This window comes from Delphinapterus leucas, chromosome 1 (genome assembly GCF_059928025.1).
Source record: "Delphinapterus leucas isolate spDelLeu-1000000601 "Yukka" chromosome 1, BTC_Dleu_Yukka2, whole genome shotgun sequence".
NCBI classification, from domain to species: Eukaryota; Metazoa; Chordata; class Mammalia; order Artiodactyla; family Monodontidae; genus Delphinapterus; species Delphinapterus leucas.
Window position 1 is genome coordinate 15,121,582 of NC_143129.1, and position 25,792 is coordinate 15,147,373.

At 39.3% G+C, this 25,792-nt stretch overlaps 1 long non-coding RNA gene across 6 annotated transcripts in view; it reads left to right on the forward strand.

Annotated features, from left to right (window-relative positions):
* LOC111177458 (uncharacterized) overlaps positions 1-25,792 on the forward strand; it is a 274,619-nt gene that overhangs the window by 39,890 nt on the left and 208,937 nt on the right. For 5 of the 6 annotated variants that reach the window (XR_016391984.1, XR_016391981.1, XR_016391985.1 and 2 more), the window contains one exon: positions 2,873-3,025. The exons of the other annotated variant lie outside the window; for it this stretch is intronic. This is a non-coding gene — a long non-coding RNA (uncharacterized LOC111177458). The remainder of the gene's footprint in view (positions 1-2,872; positions 3,026-25,792) is intronic. 6 annotated transcript variants of the gene reach the window in all.

Below are 25,792 nucleotides of genomic sequence, written 5' to 3' on the forward strand. Positions count from 1 at the left end.
ATCAAATAGAATTAGTTAAATATTTCTGACAAATTTTGATATTACACAGCACACCATAGGTATGTATTAATTTGCTTCAGTGAAAGAGTAAAATTTTGTGAAGAAAAGAAATTTTGGGAGGATATAGAGCATTATATTTGGACCATACTATTAAATTTTACATTTGCATTAAAACTCTATGAAGCCATCATTGAGAGATTTTAGTATAATCCCTCCAGTTCTATCCAGTACTGTGAGACATTCTGTTTCCTAGAACGTGAGCATAAGTGAGAAAGTTGGAACATGCTGTTTTTCTCCGAGATGACGAAAAGTGTGAAGGAGATGCTCAGGAAAGATTTAGTTCAGTCTCCACCGGAACATTGAGGCTGTTCTGCTGGGTATTTTGTTTGAATTTATTCGCTCAGGAGTCCACCTTTAAAAAATCTTACAGAAAAAGAAACGTATCTGTCTTCATTTCAGGAGTTCCAGATGGGGGAAGGTGTGAGGATAGAGCAGGACCCTTGAGGCCCCTACAGCCTGTATGCCTGTTCCCCAAACCCCACAGGGCCTGAGACTCTAAGGGCTTGTCACATACCCAGGGTGACTGGGGTGGGCATGTGACCTGGTTTGAAAATCCTCCCTTGGTGATTCTAATACACCTTCTCTCACCTTCTACTGTCTCACTCCCTGCTCCATCCTGAAAATCACTGTTCTTATTTATTTATTTATTTGGTCATGCTGGGTCTTTAGTTGTGGCATGCGAACTCTTAGTTGTGGCATGCATGTGGCATCTAGTTCCCTGACTGAGGATCGAACCTGGGTCCCCTACATTGGAAGCATGGAGTCTTAACCACTGCACCACCCAGGAAGTCCCTGAAAAATCACTGCTCTAATGCATGTAGTTAAGCACAACCCTTCTGTGTGCTAAAGGAGGCATGCAGTTAGATCTTTAGGAATATATGTTGTGAAAAGGTGCTGACCTGAAAAGTGTAGTCTTATGTACATCTGAATATATGTGTCATAGATTTTTGCTGGGCCCTGATTTTTTTTTTTTCGGTACGCGGGCCTCTCACTGCTGCGGCGTCTCCCGTTGCGGGGCACAGGCTCCGGACGCGCAGGCTCAGCGGCCATGGCTCACGGACCTAGCCGCTCCGCGGCACGTGGGATCCTCCCAGACCGGGGCACGAACCCACGTCCCCTGCATCGGCAGGCGGACTCCCAAGCACTGCGCCACCAGGGAAGCCCTGGACCCTGATTTTAAATCGGGTTTATATTTTGTTAGGAATCCATCAAATGATGGGCAAGCACTGGTTTTGGTTGTCCTGGGAAACCTGAGTGTGCTTCCATTACAGCCACTTCAGCTTCACTGAGGCAGTGCAGAGCTGGGTAACTTAGATTCCGAACATACTGACTTGTTTAGCTAAGTGAGTCATTTAGTAATTAACTTACATGTTTGTATTTATAGACTTACCCCAGTGGATTTAGATGCTGGGTGAAATTACACTAACATTTTCCCCTGTTCTACTGATTATAATTGAGAAGATTCTGCCTTATCCGCAGTCCTTCTTGGCAGTGAGTGCTGTTGTTTTTAATATGTAAATCTAAGATATTTTTATCTTATCACTTTTTTTTTAATGCGAAGAAACTGATTTCTGGTACTTCTGATATGTATCGCAGTAAATGAGCAAATGACATTTAGGCCTCTTCACTATGGCTGACAGAGAAAAAATAGATACAATTAGTTAGTTCTCTCATTTCTGTTTTGTTTCCTATAGATGCACATTGTCAGTGTCTCTTTTATGTTCATGAATTTAAATACTAGTCTGTGATGTGCAGTTATTTTTTTAAGATTCATTCTTTTATACCATGCTTTCTGTAAGGCAATGAATGAGAGGTCTCAAGAATATACTTGTCTCACTGAAAGTCTTTGAGTTAGACTAAGAAAAGACTTTGCTTAAATAACAGTGCCCAAAACTTACTTAGAAGTAAGTACCTTTGTAGTAAATGGATTGAAATGCTATGGAATTCAAAGGAGGAAGTTGGGAAGTGCTGTGTTAGGCAGGCTGGGCTATGCCTCAGTAACAAACCAACTCAGAAATCTCAGTGTGTTATTATATAAAAGCCTTCAGTGTGCCTGTCAGGTCTCCAAGGCAGCTCACTTTAAGCAGTGATTCAAGGTTCCATCTTGACTCTGTCATCTCAACACTAGTTTTCCATTCACTGAGGCAGGGGATGAAAATCTGTGTAGTATCCCTCTGGGATTTTTCACTGCCTCGGCCTGGCAGTGACACACATTACTTCTCACAATTTTTGGTCAAAGCTAGTAATATAGCATACCTATCTCTAGCAGGACCAGAATCGTGAAGAAGCGTGTAGGTAATAGGGGAGAATTGCACGTCTGTGCCACGGCTGTTATGTCGTTATGACTGAGATAAAAGGCATAAAATAATGAAATATTTGTGGGGTCAAAGGCATAGTTTTATTTGTCGGTTTTGCTTTCGTTTTAATATATGATTGTTTTTAGAGTATGCTGTGGACATATAAACAAAATAATGAATATCCCCAGGTTAAAGGTGCTCATTGTTTCTATGACTTTTAATTTTTCTAAGTTCTCACATCTGCTGGAATCTTCACATCCTTTTGACTTTTGGTTGTCATGCATCTAGGTAATATTTTTAAAATGACGTGTACATCTGCCCTGGGATACTGTATTTGTGATACTGGATCTAAAACATAGCAGAATACTTATTAGCATTTCCAGATAACTTTATCCTAAAGAGGAAAACATTTTTTATCTGGTAGGAAGAGGTAACTTTTTCAAAGTCACAAGACGTAAGAGGAAGATTATTGGGATTGAAAGATTAAGTAATTTGTTCTTTTTTTCTCCATGCAGGACCTACAGTTGTCCCTTGACCAACATGGGTTTGAATTGCGTGGGTCCATTTATACACGGATTGTTTTCAATAAATATACAAAAATATATGTGTAGAACATCATGTGCAAGACTTATATTGAAGTGGATAGCCTATCCTTACACAGACATAGGGTGAGTGATATTTAATATAAAATTAATAATGTGTTAGCTTTCTTACTGTTTTATAACTTTGCTTTCAAATAATTACTTTGCTGTAGAGTATGCCTTCAAGATTATCATGCAAAGCAAAGAGAGCATGGAGGAAGCACATGATTAAACTCTTTGGCCTAGAAATGATACACATTCACATTATATGGCCCCAAACTAGTAACATAGCTTCACTTAGAAGAAAGGGGGCTTGGAAATTAGATCATCACTTTCTGGCAGCAACTTTACCCTAGAGAAGGAGAGTGTGGATCTTTGGAGGTCAGCTTGCTGTCTGTCATACCGCTGTTGACGTGTGTCTCTCCAGACTACTATCTCTAGACTCAAACACACACCCTTTTGACAAAAGTGGCGTCATACTGTAAGACAAAACATATTAAACATTCAATTTGTAAGCTAGATAAATAGTTCTTAGAAGTGAAATGTGCCTTGTCAAATTTGATGCTCCATTAAAATTTATATAAGAAAACTAAAAGGAAAGGTAGGTTTTATTAGGTGAGCAAAAAGAGAAAATTTAAAGAAAAATTAAAAGTAGCCCTTTCATTTTATAAAATACATTGAAAGATTAAGAAACCAGGCAGTCAGTTGGGGTTTTAAGAAATTTGGGAATTTTTCATTTTTTATTTTATTCTGTTTGGAATATGCTTAATTGTAGCTAAGTTATTAGAATTTAAAGATAGGTTGCTGGAATACAGGTGGTTATCGTTAATTACATCCAGCTGTCTATAAGGAAGGAGAGAAGAATCTTAAGTCTTAGGTACCAGATTTGCAACATTTTCTTGTGTGAATTTGAGGAGATTAACATACATATTATTTCTTGGTCTCTGTGGCTGGAATTTGGTAACATTTAGTAATATGTTAATGATATTTTTTTAAGTAACTTTTTTGGGGGGAAAATTTTTAGATTTTCAGAAAGGTTACAAAGATAGAAGAAAGTTTCTGTGTGTTCCTCATCCAGTATTACCTAGTGTTAACATCTTACCCAATCACAGTGCATTTTGTCAAAACAAAGGAATAATTAACACTAATACAGTGTTATTAACTAAACTACAGACTTCATCTGGATTTCACCAGTTTTGCCACATATGTCCTTTTGCTGTCAGTATCCAACCCAGGCTAACATACTGCATTAACCGTGGTCTCCTAAGCCCTCTCCAGTCTGTGACAGTTACTTAGTCTTTCCTTGCCATTCATGACCTCCAGACAAATTTTAAAGAGTTCTGGTTTGGCATTTTGTAAAGGTTCCCTCATTTTAGGTTTATCTGATGTTTTCTTATGATTACACTGGGATTATGGATTTTTGCAAAAAACACCTAAGGTGAGGTGTTCTTCTCGTTGCACTATATCAGGGACCACATGACATTAGTGTGGCTTAAATCCGGTGATCGTAACCATGATCCTTTGGTTAAGGTTGTGTCCATCAGACTTCATGGGTATTTTTTACCATATTAAATAATATATATAAAATATACAGTATAAATATAAATAATAATCATAATGTGTATCTATGCAGGGCTGGAGTCTCTTCAGTACGTTTTGTTGACGATTTACATTCAGCTCTTATGGGCAGCATCTGTGGCCATAAATACTCTTCATGACCTTGAGCATGTATCCACTTCCTCATATATATGTGTTATGATGTATATAAGTTGATATATATGTGTCCCTTCAACATTCTTTTAAGGGGGAATAAAAAGTAACCTTTTTTGCACAGTCTGTGTGAATTGATGTCAATACCAGGGACCTCAAGCTAGAAAGTGGGTGTGGAGGAGGGAGCATGTGACAGTTGGAAGTACTTTGTATTTGCAAGTTACATTGATGCTATTGAATCTAAACACTGAGACCTGGGCCAACAGGCCAAGTACTGTCCCATGTAGCAAACAGCTACTGCATATTAATAATTGAGCATTTAGGTCACCCCAAATTAGACAATTCTGTGACATTTCCTCTAGCTACTACTGAGCCTAGTAGTGATGCATGGTGTTTCAAGGGAACTTGTAACCAATGGGCAAAGTAGGAAATGCTTGTCTCAAAGTTAAGGGAAGGCCTTCGGTTGGGGAAAGACTTCTAAGAAACGAATGCATGGCATACATAAATTAATAAGTTTGTGCCTAATGCATAGATTTGAAAATTAGCAATGCCTTAGAATTTGTCCTGTCCTTCTACCCAGTTAGAAAATGCTGGAAAAATCACTACTCTTAGTATAGTTTCTCTTAGTATTTTTTTTTCCACATAAGGAAGTTGATTTATGATTTGATATTTATACATTGTCTACAGATTAACATATGATCATGACAACAGGTACAAGAAAGTATTATTTGTAGATAAGATGACAATTATCCTTCCATTTGACTTTTTTTTATATTGCTGGGTTCCTCAGCTTTTTATGATGTGGGCCCTTTGGTGTGAGGTCACTCCTGCTGGGTTCCTCATCTTTTTTTTTTTTTTTTACATCTTTATTAGAGTATAATTGCTTTACAATGCTGTGTTAGTTTCTGCTTTATAACAAAGTGAATCAGTTATACATATACATATGTTCCCATATCTCTTCCCTCTTGCGTCTCCCTCCCTCCCACCCTACCTATCCCACTCCTCTAGGTGGTCACACAGCACCGAGCTGATCTCCCTGTGCTATGCGGCTGCTTCCCACTAGCTATTTATTTCACGTTTGGTAGTGTATATATGTCCATGCCACTCTCTCGCTTTGTCACAGCTTACCCTTCCCCCTTCCCATATCCTCAAGTCCATTCTCCAGTAAGTCTCTGTCTTTATTCTTGTCTTACCCCTAGGTTCTTCATGACATTTTTTTCCCCTTAAATTCCATATATATGTGTTAGCATACAGTATTTGTCTTTCTCTTTCTGACTTACTTCACTCTGTATGACAGACTCTAGATCTATCCACCTCATTACAAATAGCTCAGTTTCGTTTCTTTTTATGGCTGGGTATATTCCATTGTATATATGTGCCACATCTTCTTTATCCATTCATCCGATGATGGACACTTAGGTTGTTTCCATCTCCAGGCTATTGTAAATAGAGCTGCAATGAACATTGTGGTACATGACTCTTTTTGAATTATGGTTTTCTCAGGGTATATGCCCAGTAGTGGGATTGCTGGGTCATATGGTAGTTCTATTTGTAGTTTTTTAAGGCACCTCCGTACTGTTCTCCATAGTGGCTGTACCAGTTCACATTCCCACCAGCAGTGCAAGAGTGTTCCCTTTTCTGCACACCCTCTCTAGCATTTATTGTTTCTAGATTTTTTGATGATGGCCATTCTGACTGGTGTGAGATGATATCTCATTGTAGTTTTGATTTGCATTTCTCTAATGATTAATGATGTTGAGCATTCTTTCATGTGTTTGTTGGCAGTCTGTATATCTTCTTTGAGGAAATGTCTATTTAGGTCTTCTGCCCATTATTGGATTGGGTTGGTTGTTTTTGTTATTGAGCTGCGTGAGCTGCTTATACATTTTGGAGATTAATCCTTTGTCAGTTGCTTCATTTGCAAATATTTTCACCCATTTTGAGGGTTGTCTTTTGGTCTTGTTTATGGTTTCCTTTGCTGTGCAAAAGCTTTGAAGTTTCATTAGGTCCCATTTGTTTATTTTTGTTTTTATTTCCATTTCTCTAGGAGGTGGGTCAAAAAGGATCTTGCTGTGATTTATGTCATAGAGTGTTCTGCCTATGTTTTCCTCTAAGAGTTTGATAGTTTCTGGGCTTACATTTAGGTCTTTAATCCATTTTGAGCATATTTTTGTGTATGGTGTTAGGGAGTGATCTAATCTCATACTTTTACATGTACCTGTCCAGTTTTCCGAGCACCACTTATTGAAGAGGCTGTCCTTTCTCCACTGTACATTCTTGCCTCCTTTATCAAAGATAAGGTGACCATATGTGCGTGAGTTTATCTCTGGGCTTTCTATCCTGTTCCATTGATCTATATTTCTGTTTTTGTGCCAGTACCATACTGCCTTGATTACTGTAGCTTTGTAGTATAGTCTGAAGTCAGGGAGCCTGATTCCTCCAGCTCCATTTTTCATTCTCAAGATTGCTTTCGCTATTCGGGATCTTTTGTGTTTCCATACAAATTGTGAAATTTTTTGTTCTAATTCTGTGAAAAATGCCACTGGTAGTTTGATAGGGATTGCATTGAATCTGTAGATTGCTTTGGGTAGTAGAGTCATTTTCACAATGTGGATTCTTCCAATCCAAGAACATGGTACATCTCTCCATCTATTTGTATCATCTTTAATTTCTTTCATCAGTGTCTTATAATTTTCTGCATACAGGTCTTTTGTCTCCTTAGGTAGGTTTATTCCTAGATATTTTATTCTTTTTGTTGCAATGGTAAATGGGAGTGTTTTCTTGATTTCACTTTCAGATTTTTCATCATTAGTGTATAGGAATGCCAGAGATTTCTGTGCGTTAATTTTGTATCCTTCTACTTTACCAGATTCATTGATTAGCTCTAGTAGTTTTCTGGTAGCATCTTTAGGATTCTCTATTTATAGTATCATGTCACCTGCAAACAGTGACAGCTTTACTTCTTCTGTTCTGATTTTGATTCCTTTTATTTCCTCTTCTTCTCTGATTGCTGTGGCTAAAACTCCCCAAACTATGTTGAATAATAGGAGTGGTGAGAGTGGGCAACCTTGTCTTGTTCCTGATCTTAGTGGAAATGCTTTCAGTTTTTCACCATTGAGGATGATGCTGGCTGTGGGTTTGTCATATATGGCCTTTATTATGTTGAGGAAAGTTCCCTCTATGCCTACTTTCTGCAGGGTTTTTACCATACATGGGTGTTGAATTTTGTTGGAAGCTTTCTCTGCATCTATGGAGATAATCATATGGTTTTTCTCCTTTAATTTGTTAATATGGTGTATCACGTTGATTGATTTGTGTATATTGAAGAATCCTTGCATTCCTGGAATAAACCCCACTTGATCCTGGTGTATGAGCTGTTTAATGTGCTGTTGGATTCTGTTTGCTAGTATTTTATTGAGGATTTTTACATCTACGTTTATCAGTGATATTGGCCTGTAGTTTTCTTTCTTTGTGACATCCTTGTCTGGTTTTGGTATCAAGGTGATGGTGGCCTCGTAGAATGAGTTTGGGAGTGTTCCTCCCTCTGCTATATTTTGGAAGTGTTTGAGAAGGATGGGTGTTAGCTCTTCTCTAAATGTTTGATAGAATTCTCCTGTGAAGCCAATCTGGTCCTGGGTTTTTGTTTGTTGGAAGATTTTCAATCACAGTTTCAATTTCAGTGCTTGTGATTGGTCTGTTCATATTTTCTGTTTCTTCCTGATTCAGTCTTGGCAGGTTGTGCATTTCTATGAATTTGTCCATTTCTTCCAGGTTGTCCATTTTATTGGCATATAGTTTCTTGTAGTAATCTCTCATGATCTTTTGTATTTCTGCAGTGTCAGTTGTTACTTCTCCTTTTTCATTTTGAATTCTATTGATTTGAGTCTTCTCCCTTTTTTTCTTGATGAGTCTGGCTAATGGTTTATCAATTTTGTTTATCTTCTCAAAGAACCACCTTTTAGTTTTATTGATCTTTGCTATTGTTTCCTTCATTTCTTTTTCATTTATTTCTGATCTGATTTTTATGATTTCTTTCCTTCTGCTAACTTTGGGGTTTTTTTGTTCTTCCTTCTCTAATTGCTTTAGGTGCAAGGTTAGGTTGTTTTTTCAAGATATTTCCTGTTTCTTAAGGTAGGATTGTATTGCTATAAACTTCCCTCTTAGAACTGCTTTTGCTGCATCCCATAGGTTTTGGGTCATCGTGTCTCCATTGTCATTTGTTTCTAGGTATTTTTTTATTTCCTCTTAGATTTCTTCAGTGATCACTTCGTTATTAAGTAGTGTATTGTTTAGCCTCCATGTGTTTGTATTTTTTACAGATCTTTTCCTGTAATTGATATCTAGTCTCATAGCGTTGTGGTCGGAAAAGATACTTGATACAATTTCAATTTTCTTAAATTTACCAGGGCTTCATTTGTGACCCAAGATATAATCTATCCTGGAGAATGTTCCATGAGCACTTGAGAAAAATGTGTATTCTGTTGTTTTTGGATGGAATGTCCTGTAAATATCAATTAAGTCCATCTGTTTAATGTATCATTTAAAGCTTGTGTTTCCTTATTTATTTTCATTTTGGATGATCTGTCCATTGGTGAAAGTGGGGTGTTAAAGTCCCCTACTATGAGTGTGTTGCTGTCGATTTCCCCTTTCATGGCTATTAGTATTTGCCTTATGTATTGAGGTGCTCCTATGTTGGGTGCATAAATATTTACAATTGTTATATCTTCTTCTTGAATTGATCCCTTGATCATTATGTAGTGTCCTTCTTTGTCTCTTCTAATAGCCTTTATTTTAAGGTCTATTTTATCTGATATGAGCTTTCTTTTGATTTCCATTTGCATGGAATATCTTTTTCCATCCCCTCACTTTCAGTCTGTATGTGTCCCTAGGTCTGAAGTGGGTCTCTTGTAGACAGCATATATTTGTGTCTTGTTTTTGTATCCATTCAGCCAATCTGTGTCTTTTGGTGGGAGCATTTAGTCCATTTACATTTAAGGTAATTATCGATATGTATGTTCCTATTACCATTTTCTTAGTTGTTTTGGGTTTGTTATTGTAGGTCTTTTCCTTCTCTTGTGTTTCTTGCGTAGAGAAGTTCCTTTAGCATTTGTTTAAAGCTGGTTTGATGGTTCTGAACTCTCTCAGCTTTTGCTTGTCTGTAAAGGTTTTAATTTCTCCATTAAATCTGAATGAGATCCTTGCTGGGTAGAGTAATCTTGGTTGCAGGTTTTTCTCCTTCATCACTTTAAATATGTCCTGCCAGTCCCTTTTGGCTTGCAGAGTTTCTGCTGAAAGATCAGCTGTTAACCTTATGTGCATTCCCTTGTGTGTTATTTGTTGTTTTTCCCTTGCTGCCTTTAGTATGTTTTCTTTGTATTTAATTTTTGACAGTTTGATTAATATGTGTCTTGGCGTATTTCTTCTTGGATGTATCCTGTATGGGACTCTCTGTGCTTCCTGGACTTGATTAACTATTTCCTTTCCCATATTTGGGAAGTTTTCAACTATAATCTCTTCAAATATTTTCTCTGTCCCTTTCTTTTTCTCTTCTTCTTCTGGAACCCCTATAATTCGGATGTTCGTGCGTTTAATGTTGTCCCAGAGGTCTCCGAGACTGTCCTCAGTTCTTTTCATTCTTTTTTCTTTATTCTGCTCTGCAGTAGTTATTTCCACTATTTTATCTTCCAGGTCACTTATCTGTTCTTCTGCCTCAGTTATTCTGCTATTGATCCCATCTAGAGTATTTTTAATTTCATTTATTGTGTTGTTCATCATTGTTTGTTTCATCTTTAGGTCTTGTAGGTCCTTGTTAAATGTTTCTTGCATTTTCTCTATTTTATTTCCAAGAATTTGGATCATCTTTACTCTCATTATTCTGAATTCTTTTTCAGGTAGACTGCCTATTTCCTCTTCATTTATTAGGTCTGGTGGGTTTTTACCTTGCTCCTTCATCTGCTGTGTGTTTTTCTGTCTTCTCTTTTTGCTTATCTTACTGTGTTTGGGGTCTCCTTTTTGCAGGCTACAGGTTCATAGTTCCCGTTGTTTTTGGTGTCTGTCCCTAGTGGCTAAGGTTGGTTCAGTGGGTTGTGTAGGCTTCCTGGTGGAGGGGACTAGTGCCTGTGTTCTGGTGGATGAGGCTGGATCTTGTCCTTCTGGTGGGCATGTCCACGTCTGGAGGTGTGTTTTGGGGTGTCTGTGGACTTATTATGATTTTAGGCAGCCTCTCTGCTAATGGGTGGGGTTGTGTTCCTGTCTTGCTAGTTGTTTGGCATAGGGTGTCCAGCACTGTAGCTTGCTGGTCGTTGAGTGAAGCTGGGTGTTGGTGTTGAGATGGAGATCTCTGGGAGATTTTCGCCTTTTGGTATTATGTGGAGCTGGGAGGTCTCTTGTGGACCAGTGTCCTGAAGTTGGCTCTCCCACCTCAGAGGCACAGCACTGACTCCTGGCTGCAGCACCAAGAGCCTTTCATCCACACGGCTCCTCAATTTGGGATGATTCATTGTCTATTTATGTATTCCACAGATGCAAGGTATATCAAGTTGATTGTGGAGCTTTAATCTGCTGTTTCTGAGCCCATTTGACTTTTAAGTTAGGAAATTTTATCCTTTTGCTACGAGCGTAAATAATAGTTCCTCCTATAGAAAGAAATTTTAAGCAGTAGCTTTTATCTTTTTATTTAGAGGGTTTTTTTAATGCTTATACAGTTCTTTCTGTAATTGGAGATTTAAACTGCTGTTATGGAAGCATGGTTTGACTAGGTTTTCAATGATTTTGTTTTGGTACTGAAATGAGATTCTTGTTGCAACTAACAGAGTTTCTCTTCTTGGAGAATGTGCAGTCACTGCCGTTTGGCGTTGCCGTGAAAACAGGAGAGTCGATGCCATCCTTATTTACAGCAGCAGTGATATCTCTTCTGATCAGACTGTAGCTTCTCAGAATGTAGGGAAAAGCAAACTCTGTGCCTAGGGTTAGGCCCAGCTTTGTTTGCCCCAAGTCCCTGTGCTGTGGCTCCCCAACGTTACAGCATTTGTTTTATTGTTACAGTCTCAGTCATTAATCCCAAGGCATGTCCACATGCTGTATTAGCTGTGTCAGATCCATATGCTACCTACAGCCAGGCTCTCCTTATGAGAATCTAGGTCTTCCATTGAGCCTAAGTCACCAGTTGAACCACCTGAACTCTTTATCAAGAGCACTTCAGTGATGAGAGATGTTCTAATAATGTCAAACATCAAAATATAATAAAAAGCAGTTGGGGTCTTGAACTCTGTGCACATCTGAACTGACTTTTCTCCAATAGACTTTGAGTCCCACATTCTGAGGTCTGTGGTGTTGGGTGACTTTAGTCCAGTTCTAAACTTTATCTGTTGCCCCACAATAGTAATTTAGATTCTCTGTTCTGTTCATTCTATTTCCTTATTAAGTACTTTTCTTTAGGAATTCCTGTTTTGCTGTATTTTATAAAATTGGAATCTCCATGGTCATTAGACTATAGACCAACCAAAACTTTCTTCCATTTTTGTCACTGCTGTTAGACATTATACTTACCATGTCCCATTTAGAATTTGATGAGCAAAAGCATCTTGGTATATAACAGACTGAAATATAAATATATACTAAAGAGGAGTTCTCAAGGACTGTCTCAGAAATGTGCCATAAGGAAAAATAGAAAAGGAGATTGTGACAGGGGGAAGCAGCCTCCTCTCGAATAGGATTGCCAAGTGTTTAAAGACAGAACAAGGAAGATGAGAAGTGGCTAATGGCTTCTGTGTGGCCTGTAGCTTCTCACAGGGTTGCACGTCAATAGCACTTATGCTGGAGTGATTCAGAGGAAGTTCTTTGCCTGGCTCCGAGCTTCAGTGTGAGCCACATGTGAAAGCAAGCCTGTGGGAGGAATGAATGACAGAGATGCTTCCAGTAAGGACCTCGATGAGGATGGAAGGTTTGAGACTTGAAACATGAAGCAGCCAGCATTCTGCAGTTTTCAGTGTGGTCCTGTGGATGGATAAAGACAGTGTTTTAGGTGTATTGGCTGGATAGCCACAGATTATTTAACAGTTCTGATTGCCTACACATTTAATGTTTAATAAACGTACCCTGAAATATTTGGGCCAGTTCCTGTTCTTAATCCAAGTTTTTGGTAAGAGTTTATGCTGTGTTTTATGTATTGTTAATAACTGATGGTGACCATGGCAGTAGGTACTACTGAGTGCAACCAGTGATGGGAGAACTTAAGAGGAGAGTGTGCATAGATTGAGGTTCTTACGACTGATTTTCTTTTAGCAGCAGCTTTAAGGATTTATTGGCTCTGACTGCTTCCACACACAGGAAAGTAAAAAGTAGCAGCCAGACCCATATGGCTTTAACAGTGAAGTATTGTTCCCAGGGGTGCATGAGCAAGTTGAAAGCACAAGGAAAAAGTAGAGATGACAGTTCCTCTTAGTGGGGGAATGGGGAAATTGTTAGATTATTTAAAAACCATAACATAAATATTGCCACTGTTTGCAAGTTATCATATGAGAAAGAATTCTGAGTCATGAAAATGACTGGTCTTTAAACTTATTCTCCCAATATCCCACTGCCATCCCTAAAACGTATAGTCCACTGTCTCCTGAAAGCCTAAAGGATCAAAAAGCTGCATACTGGGATTTAAAACGAAAATGCTGCAGAAACTTTCGGGGGAACACCAAGGACTCTGGAAGCGTCTCTTTTAAAGGAACTGACCCATTATAGTGCTTGTAAACAATGTTTATGCCCAGTGAACTAAGTGGCTTCTCCAAGCCCTTTTCTGAAAATGATAGGTCCTGACATCATGTAGAGTATGTGGAACAAAAACACTGGGGGCAAAGAATCAAAACAGTTTAGACAGATAACATCTCTGAGACAGTCTGGTAATGCTTGTGTTCCAGAATTACAGAGGGAAGGAAGAATGAAATGGGGTCATTGGCATCTTCCTGCAGCTCTGTAAATCTGTCGACGATTGCCAAACTCAGAAAGCCATGTGAAAGGAGAGCGAGTCAGAGTTAGGAGGATCAGAGGATATCTCTGACAGTCGTTTCTGGTAAGGGCATTGGAACATCTGCTCGTCTGAATTCTGGGCAAATGTGTTAAGGAAGGTTTTGTGTCTGGTGATTTGATCTAAACACAGAGAGCAGAAGAAGTCCCTATTAAATATTTGATAAATTGTCCTTCCATCAGTGTGCTGACAAAACTGCAGAACGGATTCTTCTACCAGCTGTGAAAGTGTAATGTATTATAGACAATATATTAGTGTAGGGTTACCGCACGGAGAATCTTTGGAATATTTGCATACACCATATATATTCCTTGTCTATTCTAGTGGTTAGCTGGATGACTCATTTTCAGGCTAATATTCAAGCTAGGCTCTATCTAGTGCTGGAGAGAAGTGGATTTGAATCTCAGCAGTCACTTGCTAGCTGAGGAATCTTGGGCAAGTCATTTAGCTTCTCTAAGTTGTCAGAAAAAGACAACAATGGATTGGGCATGGAGTACCAGAGGAAAACAGGCATCAAGGATGGTGCCATATTTTTGGATGGAGCAGTTGGAAGCACAGAGTTGCCATCAGTAGGGATGAGGGTTTGCGGGGAGGGAAAAAGGGTTTGGAGGTGATGCTCGTTGTTGGTCGTACTAGATTTGAGACACCTTGTAGATATACAGGTGAAGATGTTGAGTAGGAAATTGGATATAAAAGTCTGGAAAGAGGCTTGGGAGGGAGATAAATATCTGGGAGTTGACAGCATGTGGCTAGTGTTCAAAAACGTCACTAAGGGAGTGAGTAAAGATAAGGAGATGTTCTGAGGCTAAGAGGTCGGAGAGAAGAGGAGGAATGCATGAAGGAACTTGAGAAAATCTGGCTGTGAAGGAGGAGGAAGCCAAGAGAGTTGGTGTCCTGGAAGCCAAGGGAAATTAAATATTCCAAGGAGGAGAGAGTCATCACTTGTGTTAAGTAACGTGAGGACTGAGAGATGCCAGGTGGATTAAACTACTGGGTTATTGGCGATGTTGAGTAGAATTGTTTTTAGAGGAGTGGTGGGGATGAAGTTAGTAACGGATTTAAGACAGAAAGAGAGGTAAGAGGTGGGAAAATGAGATGACGGATATAGACAGAGTTTTCAGGAGTTTGCTGCAAAGAGGAGCAAAGAATTAGGACCGTAGCTGGCAGAAAGAGTGGGGATCAAAATCCTTGTTTTTAGGCAGTGAAAAATAACAGTGTTGGTGTGTGATGTGAAAGACCCAGAGATCCAGTATGAAAGGAAGGGTTGCGGATCAAGGAGAGAGGAGAAATGCTGGGCCCAGTCCCCAGGCAGCTGCAGGAGAGGGGATCTCCGTTACCTCTGCCGGGAGTGCAGACATTTCTAGATGGTAACTGGTGAGAAGGAAGGACGTGTGGGCACAGACACAGGTGGGTTGTTCTGAAGCAGGAAGCAAGGTTGCTGGCCGAGAGCGAGTCTAGGAAGGAGTGTTAGAAGTGTGGGGAGAGGGGGCAGTTCTGAAATAGTATCCAGGAGAGAAGGAGGTGCAGTGTCGTGGGTGATCAGCTCCAGAGGCCCATCCAGGAGTGGTTAGAACACACAGGAGGTTAGTTCTTTTCTTTTGTATAAACATTTCAGCCTTCTGGATCATCCAAAGGGTTTCAAAACAGTTACATTCTCGCAAGACTGAACTTCTGTCAACCTTAACTGTCACTGCAGGGTTTGTCTGTGCTATAACTGGAAGTATTTGTTGAGCTCATGCATTGCGTCAGCACCATGCTGAAAGGCTGAAGAAAGAATTTAAAATTTATGTAAACCATATCTATTTGGTTATGAATAGAACTTCCAGAACCAACTTCTTGAATCTCTTCTCCCCGACCTCCCCACCTCCGCACCGCCACGCCCGTCTGGTTCCTTTCTGCATCTCCTCCATTGCAGTAAACGTCACCACCGTCCATTCACTTGCTTTTAGCCCAAAGTCTTGTCAACACACATCCAAAATAGTTCTCAAGAACTGCTGACTCCCTTTCTTCTCCGCTAGTGTCACTGTAACTCACGCCGTCCTCCCTCCTCACTTAGATGATTAGAACAAGCTGCTCACTCATCTCCCTGCTTCTGCCTGTGGCTGCTGCTTGTGCCTCTGCTGAGTCCACAGGTAAGCCAGCCTGGTCAGTGTCACCCTGTCTGAAACCCTCCAGGGGTCTCCCGTTGTGCTTAGAAGAAAACCTGAACTCGCCCGCATGGCTGTGTCTGAGCTTGCCTTTCTGCCTGACTTCAGCCTCTTCTACTCATACCCTTGCCCACTGGATTTCAGTCATCTGGGCCACCTTTTCTTTCTTTTCAGTGCTTTGCGAAAGTTAAGGGCTTTCCTGTCTCAAGGCCTTTGTCATTTGTTATTTCCTCTGCCCGAGTCCTAATCTCTCAACTCTATGTAGCTGGTTTCTGCTAATTGCCTTCTAAAGACTTTTTTACGCTCTGATGCCATCTCCTCAGAGAGGCCTTTCCTGGCCATTCTACTAAAAGTACGCTCTTCTTGTGTCAGAGATACTCGCTATCATATTATCCAGTTTTCCTTCACAGCATGTAACGGACTCTGAGTCTATCTTGTTTAAAGTTTTATTCTCTGTCCCTTCCTGCTCCTACTAGAAATAAGCTCCTTGAGCACAGGAATTGTGTCTGTCTCATTCCCTGTTTGTGCAGCTTCTGACAGAGTGCCAGGTGCATGGGGGTCGCCCAGGAAACGATAGGAAGTACTGATAAAAAAATGGAAGACAGGGGCTCCTCTGGTGGCGCAGTGGTTGAGAGTCCGCCTGCCGATGCAGGGGATGCGGGGTCGTGCCCCGGTCCAGGAAGATCCCACATGCCGCAGAGTGGCTGGGCCCGTGAGCCATGGCCGCTGAGCCTGCGCGTCCGGAGCCTGTGCTCTGCAACAGGAGAGGCCACAACAGTGAGAGGTCCGCGTACCGCAAAAAAAAAAAAAAAAATGGAAGCCAGAACGTGAATATTTTCCTCCCTTTTAAATTTAATACTTACCTGTCAAGAAGCTATCTTGCTGAGTTGTGTGTAAGTAAGTGGTGGATGAGTTAGTTGTACTGCATATCATGGAGTTAAGAGCGTGTGCTCTGGAGCCATACTTGCTGCATGAAAATGAATGTGTAACTTTGGGCAAGTTACTTAACCTCTCTGAGTCTAATTTTCCTCTCTGTAGAGCAGGGCTAATAATAATAATATATATCTATAGCACTTTCCTGAGGATTGAATGAGTTAACTTGAGCATACTGTATGGCATAGTAGGGACTCAGTAAATATTATCTAATATTTATGTTTAATTCATACATGACTCATACTATTTCCTATCCATAGAATCAATAGCTGAGGAAATAAAAATAATTTAAATAGCTTTTAATGATACTTTGAATATGCCATATGTTAGGAAATAAGCTGTTTTAAATGATCTTAAAAGTTCCTGTTGGATAAGACTGATATATATATATATGTATATATATATATATATATATATATATATTTTTTTTTTTTTTTTGCGGTACGCGGGCCTCTCACTGTTGTGGCCTCTCCTGTTGTGGAGCACAGGCTCAGCGGCTGTGGCTCACGGGTGCAGCCGCTCCGCGGCATGTGGGATCCTCCCGGACTTGGGGCACGAACCTGTGTCCTCTGCATCGGCAGGCGGACTCCCAACCACTGCGCCACCAGGGAAGCCCAAGACTGATATATTTATGCAAAAAGATTATTGGCTCTCTGGCTGCAACTTCAAGAGTGGTTCAGTGTATTTGCTGAAAATTGTGATGGTGTCTGGCAGTGTGCCACAAAACCAGTTCGTGAAATTAAACTGACAATTAGGAACACCATGTTGAAAATATTGTTAAAGCATCCAATGTGGAAGTTGTTCTATAAAGACTTTTCTTGCTCCAAGGAGAGTGCTTAAGAGTAGCAGCTATCCTATAAACTGATAATGGCTTAAAATGTTTGCACTCCATGAAGAAATAGCTGCATATTTCTCCTTAAATCTTGTCCTGTTATGTGTAAGTTTTTGTTTAAGCTTTGCTGAGGGAATGAGGACTTGTTTTCTTACGAAAAAAAGTCATTAATAGTGCTCATCAGAATGTGATGGGAAACCTCTATATTAAAGCCTAAAACAAAACAATCTTTAGCATTCAACACAAAATTGCTTTCACGGTGCTAGTTCCCAATCTCAAAATAAAGGGAAGAAGCTTTGTCACCAGGGTAGCCTTCTACTTAGATTTCATTCTCTTTCTCTTTTGGACAAAGGAATGAGAATACAAGGAGAAACACCCAGAGAATCATTTAGACACAGACCTTTGGGGAAAGGGGTTTTCCATTAAGAGTAAGCTTAGAAAGTCAATGCCTGCTTTCTGAAAAGGCAAAAATGGTTCCTGGTGCCCTGCCCAGTATTCAGAGTCTAGTATCAGCACTGCAACAGAGCAGCCTCAAGTCCCAAGGGTACTACAGGGGTCAGGCCAGACTCTGCTTGGCTGAATAGGTACTGGAGCAGGTTGGAGCAATATGCGTTACCAAGGCCAGGAGAAAAGAGGCAGGAAGGAAATGACAGCTCTGCAGAGATTTCCAAACAATTGGAAATAACCAAAATGCTCTTAACCTTTGTTTCTTAAATTCAGTGGTGGCTGGCGTTATTATTATTTTTTTGCAAAGAAAATTTTTATTGTACAGAAAATTGCTCTTCACATGGTTACATAAATTCTACAGCCATGAGATGAAGGCAGCATTATTATCACTAGTTTACATATGTGACAGCTGAGACCCAGGTTAATTTTGGGAAGATCTAGCTGCTCTATTTGAACATATTCTTACAGTGGGGTAATGAACATATGGTAAAAAATTCAAATCTTAAGTGTATGCTTTGTAACCTGTTATAGATGTAACTTAAACATTGTAACTACAACCAAGATCAAGAGACAGAAAATGCCCATCACCTTAGAATCAATAAAAACTGAGTTCATTTGTCACAGGGCATCTGCAAGGAAAAGAAAAAAGTTAATCATTTATTTAATAATTGTCTTTAACAATTATTTTTGTGCACATCTTTCATTGTGTTATACACTAACAGAGTTTATGCAATAAACTTCACAAGCCAGGTTAATAGCACAGATGGAGAAAGTGATCAAGCTTGAAACTCTCTTTTGTCCTCTTCCCCTTAGCCCTTAAGTAGTTTATGGCAGGGGTCCCCAAAGGTCTGCTGCCTGTTAGGAACCTGGCTGCTTCACAGCAGGAGGTGAGCGGCAGGCAAGCCAGTGAAGCTTCATCTGCCACTTCCCGTCGCTGGCATTACCGCCTGAGCAATCCGTGAACAATTTCTCCACCTCCAGGGAAAAAATTGTCTTCCACGAAACCGGTCCCTGGTGCCGCAAAGGTTGGGGACTCCTGGTTATGGCATATTTGGAAGAAGTTGAAGTAGAATGTGGTACTGGATGGGCAGGGGATGGAAAGTTATTGAAGATATTCATTGAGCTGCTTTTTTTAGATAAAGTTTTTTTTTTTTAATCAGTTAAAAGATTTTGAGAGAACCAATTTGATGCATATGAGTGCATTTCAAGTTGTACCTTTGTATGTTATGACCAGAAATCTGAGCATATTGAAATTTTGAGAACAGAGAAAAATGAGTGGTCCTAATTTGTTCAAGGAAGTACAGGTATTTAAGCTAAAATTGAGTGTGTGGATAGACCAGATGCTAAAAGCGGATTTTTCCTCCATTGCTTGAATGTTCTGACTCAAATAAATGATTGGTTTTGGAGAATTTCAGAGCTTTCCAGTGGAAACAAAATCGCAGTTTTAGAGATGAGTCACGGGGTTTGAGTATCAATTATGCTCAAGTTTTTGCAGATATATTTCTTGAGCTAACCTTAGAAGTTGGGGCTTCCCTGGTGGCGCAGTTGTTGAGAGTCTGCCTGCCAATGCAGGGGACGCGGGTTCGTGCCCCGGTCCGGGAGGATCCCACATGCCGCGGAGCGGCTGGGCCCGTGTTCCATGGCCGCTGAGCCTGCGCGTCTGGAGCCTCTGCTCCGCAACGGGAGAGGCCACAACAGTGAGAGGCCCGCGTACCGAAAAAAAAAAAAAAAAAACCTTAGAAGTTGTTTGAGTTACCAAGTACCCATCCTTCAAGAGAGGGGACAAAGTGAATCTTTGAATTCCTGGAATTTTAAACTTTTGAACCGAGTGTATCAATCTTAGAATATCCTTATGATTTGGAACATATGGCAAAATTGTAGACCTAAATCCAATGGCTTACATAATCTCTTTCATGGAATTTCTAAAATCAAGTGAAAGCTAATAATGACTGATGGAAACCTTGAGTTATAGACAAGATATTCTCTAATAGAACTCAGTTTTTTCTACCTTCCCAATCTGCTCCCAGGTCTCAAAATATTTTAGTCTGTTAGTATTTTCATTGAACTTGATCAGTATAAACAGTATTGGTCTTATAACTGAGTACTTTTGTATGCATACATTTAATTAAACTTTTGGAACCGCTTTTGCATTATTTCTAGAAATTGGAAATGTACAAAAGGCTCCCCTGTCAAAAGATTTTTGAATGTATAGCTTGCTGTAGAAAACATTCATTTGACTGCAGGGAAGAACAGAGTTGTTTTTTGTTTTTGTTTTTGGATAAATTTGCTTTATAAATTCAGTGCAGTTTGTCAGCAAGCATTGTACACTTCTTTGTCTTTTAGCAACCAGTGTATGTTGTTCTAATTAAGAAATGCCCTTGATAAGCTTCTAGGAGGGATCTGCATTTGAGGAACCTTCAGGCAAGGATACCTGTGTTTGTGATTGAAACATGAGTATAATGCTCTGGGTTGGGGGAAAACATCCTGTAAGCTGTAACTTGAAGATGAATTTTGCGTAGCATAAAGGCAGTGTGAAATTGGAGCAAAGCTAGATCAGGAACCTGAGGAAAGAATCACTCACTTCAGCAGCTGTGGCCAGTGACCAGGGAAGGATAATTCTCTGAAAGAATAGTAAATAATGCATAGCTCAATTTCAAGGTAACAGTGAGCATGAGTGAGTTTAGAGGTGAATTGTTCATTTTACTCAAGCACAATGGAATAGCGCCTTCTGAAATGGAGTTTGTTTCTTAATTAATTAGTTTTCTGTACTTGAAGACCCTCACCAATGAATATTATATTTACTACAGTAAAATAAAACTTCTCTGAATATATTTTGAGAATTTTTTTTTCTGTTTAGACTTAAAAAATTTTTAAAGGTAATTATATACGAATCCTAGGATGAGTAAGTTGGTCACTATTGAGTCTTTTTAAACTTTACTCCATTTCCTTGAGCAGTTTATTTAAATGTTATAATCCTACATTTCATTAAATGTTATAATCCTATGCTTATTCACTCGTTTATTCATTCATGTTTACCGCATACTTACTCTTTGCCAAAACCTGTGACACGTGCTAAAATTGCAATGATAAACCAGGTTAAATGTTATCCTTGCAGTTAGCGAATTGGAGGTTTGATGTGCTTGTGTTTAACCTGTGCTCTGAGAAATCCTCAAGGTTTCAGGGGATGCCTCAGGGCCACCAGTAGAGGCGAGGGGGATGGGAGGAGAGGGGCCAGAAGTTCCTGACTCATCTTTTTTCCACACTTGCTCTTTCTCTGTTTTACCCTTTGATCTTAAAAGATTTCAGTTGCATAAAAGATCTGGATGCTAAACCAGTTTAAAATTCCCAATCCGGTTAGCCTAACTGCTCTCAACAAGTCCTCCTTTTCCAGTCTCTTCAGGTTTTCACTTATTTGCTCAATGAACGTTAGACATCAGGGATTATGCTGAATGTCACAATGGATTATAAAATATAGTTGTTGCACTCAAGAAGTTTTCAATCTAGTAATATTTTATTTTACTCAGCTCTTTTAAGATTAGAGCTGTTGAGGTGACCTCCACCAGGTTACAGCTATTCTGCAAAGCCTCTTCCAAAATTCCTCTTGCAGTTCAAGGACACACTTGTGGGCTGGTGGAGGGGCAGTCAGGAGCAGTAGTTGCTGTGGCCTCAGGAGAGGATGGACCGCTTACCCTGCCCATGGGTGGGGCTTAACCTTTGTTCATAGTACTGCATGTTCACACACAAGCCATGCCGGGAATTTCCTGAGATTTTGGCCATCCAGATGAAGAAGAACTTAAATAACTTTCCAGGGATGAGCAGTGCCTTTGGTATTAATCACAACTGCTCTCTTTTCCCACGATTGACAGCAGCAGGTCATCGTGTCACTAGGTAGCCAGGCCGAGAACTGCAGCCCCGAATTAGCTCACGTAGTGCTTTACTTACTGCTCTTGGCTGCTTAGTAAATGGCTGTGGAACTGAACTGAATAGGAACAGAGGTCCTTCCCATACAGACCATTAAGCTATGTATACAGAGGTGCCTGGAGTCGAGGAATTGGTGATGACCCTTTACCTAGTGCTCAGTCGGCGGGTAGGGTTATGGTTCCTTTATCCTCAGGCAGTGCTGACCTGACTGGTAGGATGACTGGGTCGTCTGAATGATTTGATTCAAGGGGATTCTGTTAGAAAGCATCTCTCCCCTAGTACCCTCCTGGCTTTTAGAGTCAGCACTTAAATTCTTTCACTAATGGTTAAAGCAGTTCATCTGAAAACATATCTATTAAAATACGGATCCCTCAGTCCCCATGCCCTCCCAAGGTGTATTGATAACTTATGTTATCATCACTCATTTGAATCTTGTGAGTATTATTTAATTCATCAGATTGACTTCAGTTAATTTACAGAGAATTTGATAACTAGGACTGATTGAAAGAAAGGCAGAAATGTGCTTCCTGAACACAAGGCTCTCTGCCTTAAAGATCTAAGATACCGTAAAATGTAGCCTTGTTCTTTCAGGAGGCTGATGCGTGGAATTGGAGGTATTAAAGAACACCCCAAACCCCAAACTGTTTCCTCCACGGTTTTGTCTCTTGCCATTTCTAACTTTCAGTGTTGTAATTCCCAGCTGCAAGACTGGGCACTGGAGCTGAAAGCTGTTTTCATTGGTAAAAGAGGATAAGTGCTTTCCTATATCTATATTTAGATATACCTTATATAAATTTTTAGATTTGGTCCTGAGCCATATCTATACTGACAGAAAAGAAAATAATGAATCAGGTCAGAGAGGATCCATGATTCTGTACATCTACTACTGAACTTTTATTTTAGAATAATAGAGGAATTTCTACCAAGACCCAAAATTACTCATTTATCTCATTATGATGTCTGAAGAAGGACATATATGCCATACTTTAATATTTATTGTTAATCACAATCAAAAAGAATATATTTTAAAATCTGAAATGCTATACATGGAAGCTTGTATTAGGTTTTGGATTTGAAATTTTTAAGAGTTCTGGAATTTTAAAACTAAAAACTTCCATTAGTTTATTTTTTTAAATATTTCAAAAGATATAAACTATACATTGGAATCTTTGGTATACCCTAAAATCACTTTGGCTTAAGTATTATGAAATTTAATTTGGTCTGCTTATCTAATTAATGAGATCTGATGATACCTGGCTTGTGTTCAGAGTGATGTAAGGCTGAAGACATTTTTTTCAAGACTAGGCACACAGTTGACTCACTAAGTAATTTCTGTTTACCATTGTGTTATTCTCCTCTACTTAGAGACCTCAGTAGGCCAGGCATGTTTAGTTTCTTAGTTTCTTAGGTAAAAGTAGGGTAACTATCATATTTTCCATTGAAAGTCAAAGAGCCCTGTACATCTATATGAAATGGAATGAGACACAGCAGAGACATGCCTGTGATTTATGGTTTAGAAAATCTAAAAACGCTTCTAAACAGGTCAGTTATTCTAATTACCATTGTGGACTTTATTTTTGGAAGTTTGTTGTCAAAGGATAAATTTCATAAATTTACGTGAATACTTTTGATAAATATGCAAAGTCAGCAACCTGTAATTACTCCCTGTTATCGATAAAGTACAGATTATTTTGCCTTTTATTCAAAGTTCCTCATAATGCCTCTGCTTTCTTTTCCGGTATTACATCCTAGTAAACTTCAGTGCACACCTTCATTCTAGTTGCACTGGTCCAGCACACATAACACGTTTGTCCTTCCTCTGTTGCTCCATCCCCCCAGACTGTGACAGCATCCCGTCATCTCTGCCCACTCATATCCTAAGCATCTTTCAAGTTCCTGCTGAAGTCTTCCCGCGTGTCTGAAGTTCTCTTTGAACTGCTCTGTTCCAGTGTACCTCTACTCCATTTCCAAGTTCTTACGACCTTGTCTACATTAGTGCCCACTAAGTGCCAAGCATTGTGCTAAGAGCTTTTTCTTATTTAATCCTCGAACTCCATGGGAAAGGTGCTCTTCTTATCCTCATTTTGCAGGTGAGGAAGCATCTCAGAAAATTTAAATGAAAGCCACCAGCTAAAATTGGTGAAGCCCGGATTCAAATACATATTCTTACCTACTAAATAATGTTATGTTACACTAATAATTAACCTTTCATCCATTTTAATCTCTCCCCCACCCCAGACTGTAAATTATTTTGGAATTTTTCAGTGTTGCCGTAATATTTTCAACCTCTCTGACGCTGCCCGTCTCCTGCACGTGGTTCCTAGCATAATGATCTACATTTGGTTGAATCTCAATAAATACTTTTTCATTAAAGAAAGAAAAACATATATTAGTGTACTTTTACCATAGATTTATATCTTGTTTCCTTACCTTTTTTGCAAACGTATACTTTTCTCTGTAATAAAAAATGATTTATTAAGATACCTCAGTGATATGAGATATTCAGTGTATAAGTGCCTTAGAAATGTTACCGAATTTTTAACCCCAGGAACATTGAGGTATTCTCAACTCCGGGGCACTTTATTGATATAGTCATATGATAGACTTTGAATGTATACAACAAACCTTGGGCAAAATTTTGTTTACATTGTCATATGCCAACCAGTGTTTGTTGAAAAAAAAACAAAACTATTTCCATGGAGAAGAGCTAGGAATCAGCACAAGGGGTAGAAATGTCCATGGAGTCCTCAATACGTTGAATATTTTTCTCAGTCTCTGTGGTTATGATTTCATGACTTTAGTGTTGAGACAGGGGAGGGGTGAGTGAGTGGGCAAAGCTGAAGGTGAAGAGAAAGAAGAAATGGACATTAAAGATGTCTATATACTATAAGTTTACTGTGTTTTTTCATTAAAAGGTCTTAGTTTTTCTCTAGTAGAAAAAGAAAATTGAATAAATGAATGAGTGAGAACTAAATCTACAGCAGGGCCTTGCTGCCAAAGATATTAAAAATGGGATAATGTCTGTGCATGTAACTATTTTTAGTGTCCATTGCTAAATAAAACCTCGATACCATGCTTATATCATCCCTTTAAAACCTACTAGGAACAAAATGTAGGAACAAAATGTATTCATCTGAAAGTTAAGATGGTTATAGCTATGGTATCACTGAAATACTCTATAACAGCATGTCAGCATATCATCACATGTGATTAATCTTATTTCCCCAGAGGACAGTGTGGCTTCTTGAGTTCCAGGGTAACTATCAACAAAAAGGTGTGTGTAAACAATAGCACATAGCATTACCTTGGCAGATAGAATAATCTTCCCTCATGGGTCTGATTTCTAAACAATTTTACTTTGAGGCTCTGTTATAAATTGGGTGGGTGGGGAGAACTTTTTGCCAAGATACATTTCCAAATTGAATGAATGTGTTAGGCTATTTAGAAGGTCTAGGGGAGGGGTGGGGAGAATCAGTTTCTAAAAGCTATCATGAAAATAAATAGATAGATATGAAAGCTACCATTGCAAGGCTTATCATGCACACACAAACATGCTTAGTGTCTTAATTTCAGCTCCAGAGTTAAAAGATTAAAGTCTCTTAAAAGATTCTCATATAACAATTTGTGTTGAAACTTCTTCATTGAGGACACTAGAGTGAAACCTTACTTGATTATGGGAATGCCACCTGCCTTCCCTTGGAAAGACATTAGAATAAAGCAAAAATTCAGAATTCATAAATAAAATGAAATTGGATATGTATTCTTATTCAAATGCTTTCCTCTCTTAAATAATATTTAAAACTAATGTTTTCTTAGATATCTATTCAAACTGCTTTTTAAAAAGGAGG